The sequence below is a fragment of the Silene latifolia genome, chromosome Y (genome assembly GCF_048544455.1).
Source record: "Silene latifolia isolate original U9 population chromosome Y, ASM4854445v1, whole genome shotgun sequence".
Classification (NCBI taxonomy): domain Eukaryota; kingdom Viridiplantae; phylum Streptophyta; class Magnoliopsida; order Caryophyllales; family Caryophyllaceae; genus Silene; species Silene latifolia.
This window is the reverse complement of record NC_133538.1, coordinates 186,915,345-186,922,986: the sequence shown is the minus strand read 5'-3', so window position 1 is coordinate 186,922,986 and position 7,642 is coordinate 186,915,345. Positions and strand designations below refer to the sequence as shown.

Sequence of the window (7,642 nt, the reverse complement as noted above, 5' to 3'; positions counted from 1 at the left end):
GGTGATGGTAGTAGATAAATCCGAACATAGCCGTCGCATAAGTTGGAGTAGAGCTTGAGAATAGGCGTCAAAAATTGAAGTACCTCGGACATGGAAAAGTGTCGTACATCCGGAGCTAGAGTCAGATACCGAGGCCTTATAGCATCCAGAAGGAGAAACCCTGCGAATAAGCAGATAATAAGAAAGCGAAGGTAAAGGTGACGGACATGGGATACCTGTCTCCTGTGCCTTTGTTTTGATAGGTGAATTACAAGGCATTAATTTAGGGAGTCGCAAATGAATATTATGCATAGTCTCGGCGAGCTGAAGAATCCTTGTAGGATCAACCTCTCTATGTTCAAACACAATCAAATTCCGAGCTAGCCAAATGGCACGCAAAATGCAAAGGAAATAGAGAAGAGAAGTAGCTCCAGTCTTTGCTTGTCGATAGAGGTAAGAGATAATATCAGAAAGCCAGCTGTCAAATGAGATATCTTGGTTGGCAAGAGGATGAATACCGAGCAGTGAGCATTGCCATACATGCTGAACAACAACACACGATCGAAACAAGTGGTCCGGTGTCTCCGGTGACTAACCTTGTTCACCGGGGAGATATACTATTATATGTGCTATATATTATCAATATCATGCTAAACGATTAATATGCCCTCCTTCCCTCCCTTCTGTATTGTGTATGATTTTTTTTGTTTGGCTTATCTATATGATCTATATCTCGAAGTTTCTAACCAAGTTTTTGATGTGTCATTATTCTATAGATACAGTGCGTGTTTTAGCATCTGTCTTTATAGAGCAACTCAAACATGTATGTAAATCACATTTTTGTTAAACCATCCCTCCTGACTCTTTCTTCATTTGGTACTATGGAAAATATATTTATTCAATAACAATGTTCATTAGTTTAGAAAATTTTATTGCCTATCTTTTCACGGAGAAATACATTAGGAGCATTTTGTATAAATATAATACGGAGTACAAAGTATTATTTAGTATCTTACGGAAAGTTGCATAGCTTAATTCTGTATCATTATTGATGCTTTCTAATGAGATCGATTTGCTTCATTTGTTATCGTATTGTAGGATTTATTTTCATCCCAAGAAGGAGTTTTCCATATTTGACCATCAGAGACGAGATTATGGACTGGAGCACGGGTGAGATAATTTTCTTATCGTTACTATAAATAAATAATTATTGATGTGTCCATTTTATATATGATTTTACCCCCTTTTTAGCTCTATTTTATATGTCATTTGCACTAATATTAGTTATTATGTGAACTAATTCCGTGTTCTAGTTGTGTTTGCTTGTTTTCATTGTCTTTTGTGGGAAATTAAGTTTTTTGTAGCTTTTTCCCGCCAAATTGGCAAGCGCACGAGTTCACGAGGCTAACAAGACTAAGCATGACCACGGAAGGGTGTTTCGGTAATTTCCAAACCCAAGCAAGAAGCATGGAGCTTGGGTTGATGAATAAGTGAAGAAATGAAAGTCAAGCCCAAAAGGAAGTCCAAAGACCAAGTCAATTAGAGCAAGCGTAGGATGCTCTTTAGGTGCTAATATCACATTTAACCGGAGGGTTAAAGATGAGTTAAGACGCATACATTTGATTCCTTGGAGCAACTAATAGAGAATTAAGGAAAAATAGCCGGATATCCACGACCCGATCGGGGTGGTTAGGCCCTGATCGGGGCTAGCTTGTTCTATGGACTTTACGTTATGCCCTTATTTTACTATAAATAGGGGCCTTAATCCGTCATTGTAGGATATCTTTTTACATCTTTTTACACTCTCTTACACTTTCATATAGGCTTAAGCAAAAATTCTCTCTAGTTTTCATTAGTTTACATATTGTTAAGCATTTGGTTCTTTGTTAAACAATTTACATTCAAGTTAAGCATTTGGTTATAAGTAATATAATCTTTCCTTTGAAGCTTATTTGGGTTTCAATTTGTGTTCTTCCATTCAAGTTCTAAGTTCTTGTTTTGGTAATTTCGATTCTGGTTCATTACGTTATTGTATTTTCTATAATCATTGTTTTATAGTTTACATTTTAGTTATTAGCACTTGATATTAGTTTGTTATTAAATTTTGTTATCAAGTTATCATCACTAGTTTATCATTAGCATTCCTTATTACAATTCTCATATTTATTATTTCACTAATTCATATGTTATTTGGTTTATTCATAATTTATAATATTTCATTTAGTTATATTTACATTATTATCATGTTTACTATTTCATACAACATTAGTTTTATTTCCAATATAAGTGAGTAGTTCCATTTGTCTAGGGATTAGGGAAGCCATGCATGATTAGTATTTGTAAATGTTGAATTAGGTTGATGTAATATTGTTTAATTGTTTCTATCACATGTTTGCATTGTCTTGATTAATCTTTGTTTAGTGGTCATAATCATTGATTAAGTTTGTTAATTCATTCTATTAGTCGAGAGACACGGAGTTAAATTAGACTAAGCATGTGTTAGTAGGACGACCTAGTCATAACGAGAGTTCTCTAGGACCCGGTCTATGGTTGACAATAAGGCCGAGAGGTGGTTGTCTTTAAGCCTAAACAATTAACAATGTTATTTATTCCGAGTTTAATATGAGCATCTATATACAATTGCATGTGTGACCCGACTCCCCTATACTCCTTTATCATATATTTTTAAATCGTTTAATTTACAAGTTATCAAACCAACCAAACAAATCAATTGTAATCGACCTTGATAGAAGTCTATTCATAGATTTTCATAACGTAATTCACGTCTCCTTGTGTTTGACCCCTATTACTAAATTCATTTGTATCTAGGGTATTTATCTTTGATTAGGTGTGCGACAATCCTATCAAACTTTGGCGCCGTTGCCGGGGAGCACGGTTTTATTGCGTTTAGAATTGTTGATTTCTATCTTGTTTTCTTTTTGTCTTGAGGAACACTTGTTCCTTGAGGCCTTTGCTTACAAATTTATTGAGATTGTTGTCATATGCCCATGTCTTCTCGTATTGGAGAATTGCTTTCACCGGATTCTGAGCCCGAGAAAACCTTGCTTAGAAGACGATGTTTTTGGAAAGAAATTAAAGAAGCCGCTTCTCCCGTGCAAATTAAAAGTGGAATAAAGTCTTACTTAGACGATCTTGAAGGTTTTGAAGAGGAGGAGGTTTCTAGTTCATCATCTCCACCACCACCACCATTTCTAACCAAAAAGATGGTGAAACTTTCTGATCATTCCAAGCCCACCGCGGCTATGCTCCCGGCGGGTATCACTACTACACAAATTACCGCCCCAGAGTTCAAGATCAAACCAGCTTTTATTAGCCTTGTGGAGAGGAAGCAATTTGGAGAAGTCCTTTGGAAGATCCCAATTTGCATATTTAAAACTTTTGTGACTATTGCGCCATGATTCGGCAAACGGGAGTCAATCAAGCTCAAATTAAAGAATTACTTTTCCCTTTCTCTTTGTAGGACAAGGCTAAACTATGGATCAATAGCCTTGTTCGCACCGCCATGGGAATCCCTAATTGGGAAACATTGGCTCTCTTGATTTCTATCAAAAGTTTTTTCCACCAGAGAAAACTCAAACTTTGAGGAGCCAAATCACAGAATTCCGTCAACAAGCACTTGAGAGCTTATATGAAGCTTGGGAGAGATACAAGGAGTTCAAAGGCAATCCCACATCATGGGTTGGATGCTTGGTTCCTAGCTGTAACATTCTACAATGGATGTTGTGCCGAGTCCTAAAGAATTCTTTATTCCGCCAACAATGGGCGGTTTGATCAAATTGACACTGATATTGCTCATGCCACGATTGAATCCATGGCGATTCATGATGCCCAATATGTCAATTCTCGGAGTACACCTATCAAAGGAAAAGAGGAAGCTTCCGACACTACCATTTTGAAAGCTCAAATTTTATTGTTCCAAGAAAATTTGGAGGCTCAAAACGCAATCCAACAATTCAATTTCGTGTTCTCTACTAGTCAAATTGTTTTTTGCGACGGTTGCAGAGGTGCGGGTTATTACACTGCTCATTGCCAATATACTATTGAGGAGGTAAATGCTTATCAAAGTTTTAGGCAAATTTCATATCCACGGGGTACATTTTCAAATACTTATAACCCGAATACAAAATTTTACCCGAACTTGTCTTATAAAAGAAACAATGTGTTGAACCTTTAACCTCAACAAACTCTTGTGCCTCAACCTCAACAAATACAAAATGCCTATGTTCCACCACAACAAAGGTTCAATTACCCACTGGGTTATCAAAATTAAAACCAACAACAAAGGCCACCACAACAAAACTTCTAACCAAACCAAGGTCCACCACCCCAAAATGTCCAACAAAACAACCAAAGGGGAAGTAAACTTGAGGCCTTGGTAATGCAAATGGCTAAGACTCAAACGGAATTTTTGGCTCAAATAAAAAAGAGTGATCAAACTCACAATGCCGCAATCAAAATTCTAGAACAACAAATGGCCCAACTAGCCGCAGCTAGCTCTCAAAGAAAAACGGGTCAATTACCACCTCAAGGTAAACAACCACATGCTACCATCAGTGCTATTATCTTAACGAGGTACAAAATATGATGAGCAACCCATGCCCAAGCAAAATGAGGAGGTACTTGTTGAATTGGAGGTTTATCCTAAAGCTAAGAAAGGTAAGAATATTCAAAGAAAGTGGATGAACCAATTATGGTTGAAGAAGTCAAAGATGTGGAGGATTCTCCTTCAAAGAAAGATGTTGAAACAAAAGTGCCGGAAAAAGTCAAAGTGCCTTTCCCTCATAGATTGGCAGAGCATCAAAAGAATATTCAATTCGGTAAGTTCATGGAAGTTGTGAAGAATCTCCAGGTAACCGTTCCTTTTACCGAATTAATTACTCAAATTCCTTCTTACACTAAATTCATGAAAGACATTTTAACTAAGAAGAGGACTTTTGACGATGTTGAAACTATAGCATTCACCGCCGAGTGTAGTGCTCTTGTGCAAAACAAGCCCCCTCCTAAGTTAAAAGATCCCGGTAGCTTTTCCATTCCATGCACAATTGACACCTATACAACTGATAAAGCTTTATGTGATTTAGGTTCTAGTGTGAGTGTAATGCCTTACTCTATTTGTGATAATCTTAATGTGGGAGTCTTAATATGTACTAGTGTCACATTCCAAATGGTGGATCGTTCTATAAAACGCCCTTTGGGAGGTTTGGAGGATGTTCCCGTGAAAGTTGGTAAGTTTTTCATTCCGGTTGATTTTATTGTTCTTGACATGGCCGAAGATGCCCAAATCCCAATCATTTTGGGAAGACCCTTTCTAAATACCGCGGGTGCGGTAATTGATGTCAATAATGTAAATTAACCTTGAAAGTGGGTGGCGATAAGGTCACGTATAATTTTAATAATGCCATGAAGAATCTTATGATAGAAGAGTCTTGTTATTCTATTGACGTTTTGGATGTTGTTGATATTGTCATAGAAGACTCTATACCTTGATCTTTGGCTAAAGATCCTTTTGAGGCACTCTTGCTATTGAAATCATTTGTAGGTGATGATGAGATTGGAAATAAGGAGACGGATGCATTGGAGCATTAATTTGATGGAGAAGAGCTATCATTGGAGGAAAGCTCACAATTTGTAGGTTTGGTTTCTACACCTCAAGACCTTGAGGTACAAAACCAGAACTTAAACCCCTCCCCTCCAATTTGAAATATGCTTTTCTAGATAATGAGGAGATGTGTCCGGTAATTGTTAGTGGTAATTTGAGTGAGAGTCAATTGTCTTCATTGCTTCATGTTTTAAAATCTCACAAGAAAGCCATTGGTTACAAACTTAACGATTTAAAGGGCATTAGCCCGGAATTTTGCATGCATAGAATCCATCTTTAGGAAGACCACAAACCATGTGTCCAAGTTAATAGACTACTAAATTCTAACATGCAAGAAGTGGTCGAGAAGGAAGTGATTAAATTGTTGGATGCGGAAATTATTTATGCAATTTTCGATTCGAAATGGGTAAGTCCGGTCCAAGTGGTTCCTAAGAAAGGAGGAATCACCGTAGTCAAAAATGATAAAAATGAACTCATTCCAACTAGAATTGTGACGGGATGGTGAATGTGTATTGACTATAGGAGGCTAAATTTGGCCACCAAGAAAGACCACTACCCATTACCTTTTATTGACCAAATGTTAGAAAGGTTGGCATGTCACAAATATTTTTGTTACTTGGATGGTAATTCCGGGTTCTTTCAAATATCCATTCACCCGGATGACCAAGATAAGACCACCTTTACATGTCCCTATGGTACCTTTGTATACCTTAGAATGTCCCTTGGTCTTTGTAATGCCCCCGCCACTTTCCAACGTTGCATGATAAGCATCTTTTCCGCCTTTATCAAGTCTATCATGGAGGTGTTTATGGATGATTTTAATGTCTATGGTTCTTCATTTGATGCATGCTTGGCTAAGTTGTCTAAAGTTTTGAAGTGTTGTGAAGAGGTTGACTTGGTGTTGAATTGGGAAAAGTGTCACTTCATGGTAAATGAAGGAGTGGTACTTGGTCATATTGTCTCGGAAAGAGGAATTAATGTGGACCGTGCTAAGGTCCAAGTTAATGAACAACTACTGTAACACCCCCATACTCCAAGTGCCTTACCAGGACCACTCAGGTATGAAGATATTACCATCTCGGTTACCCGAGGCATGATATTCATAAGACAATAACGAAACAACTTAAATGATATAACTTTAGTGAAAAGTACAACTGAAACCAAATCCCAAAATACGGGTACAAGTTCTTAAAACCAACTGTCTACTGAAATACTGAAATGTCATAAAACTAAAAGACTACAGCGGAAGACTTCTATCGTCAGACGGTGGCACATCCCAGCTATCCCAGTACTTAACTCAAACATGCTCAATTACTGCTCACCATCCCCGAATGGATCACCGCAGGTTTACAAAACAACAACCGGGGTCAGTACTAATCACACAACTCAATATATCAACAATAAGATAAACAGACAGCTTAACCGTCACACACACACAATCACACCAATCCCAACAATCTCAATCACCGACTGTCCACTGGACCAGCCCTGCCAGTGGGGGACCGCAACCGTACCCACCAAATCCCCGCTCCTCATAATGAGCGATAACCCTGTCCATTAATGTGCACATCCCCTTCCGTGGTGGGTTCCACGAAGGGCGAAACTAGGGCGTGAAGCCACTCCCGCAAGTGACCCCACTCAGCCGAGGACACGCCTCGACAACCAGAGACAAACAATCAGAATCAACCAACCGTCACAATACAATTACTATATTATTCAATCAACCACAACACATCAACAATCATCTCATTATGGGACTAATATTGAGTAGGAAATCCTACCTGAAAAGCACAACTATCAGACGGTCTCTACAGCTGTATCAAAAAGCTTCTTCTACGAAACCTCCTCCTATCATACAACATGCAAATGCTACCAAATCACAAACTACTCAAAAACCCCCAAATCCCTAGATTAGGGTTTAACCAACTTAAATGAAAGACAACAAAAAGGGTACATAGATCTTACCCTTGACGCAAGGATCTCAACGGTATAACAAACGATGAAAACCGGCCTTCCAAACTCCGGGATTTGCTAACAATGCGA

General features: G+C 38.1%; 1 non-coding gene across 1 annotated transcript; it reads right to left on the bottom strand.

Annotated features, from left to right (window-relative positions):
- Positions 1–3,576: 3,576 nt before the first annotated feature.
- On the bottom strand, positions 3,577–3,681 carry LOC141635475 (small nucleolar RNA R71). Its single transcript, XR_012540163.1, has one exon. It is a non-coding gene; the product is annotated as a small nucleolar RNA R71 (small nucleolar RNA).
- Between the last annotated feature and the right edge of the window lie 3,961 nt (positions 3,682–7,642).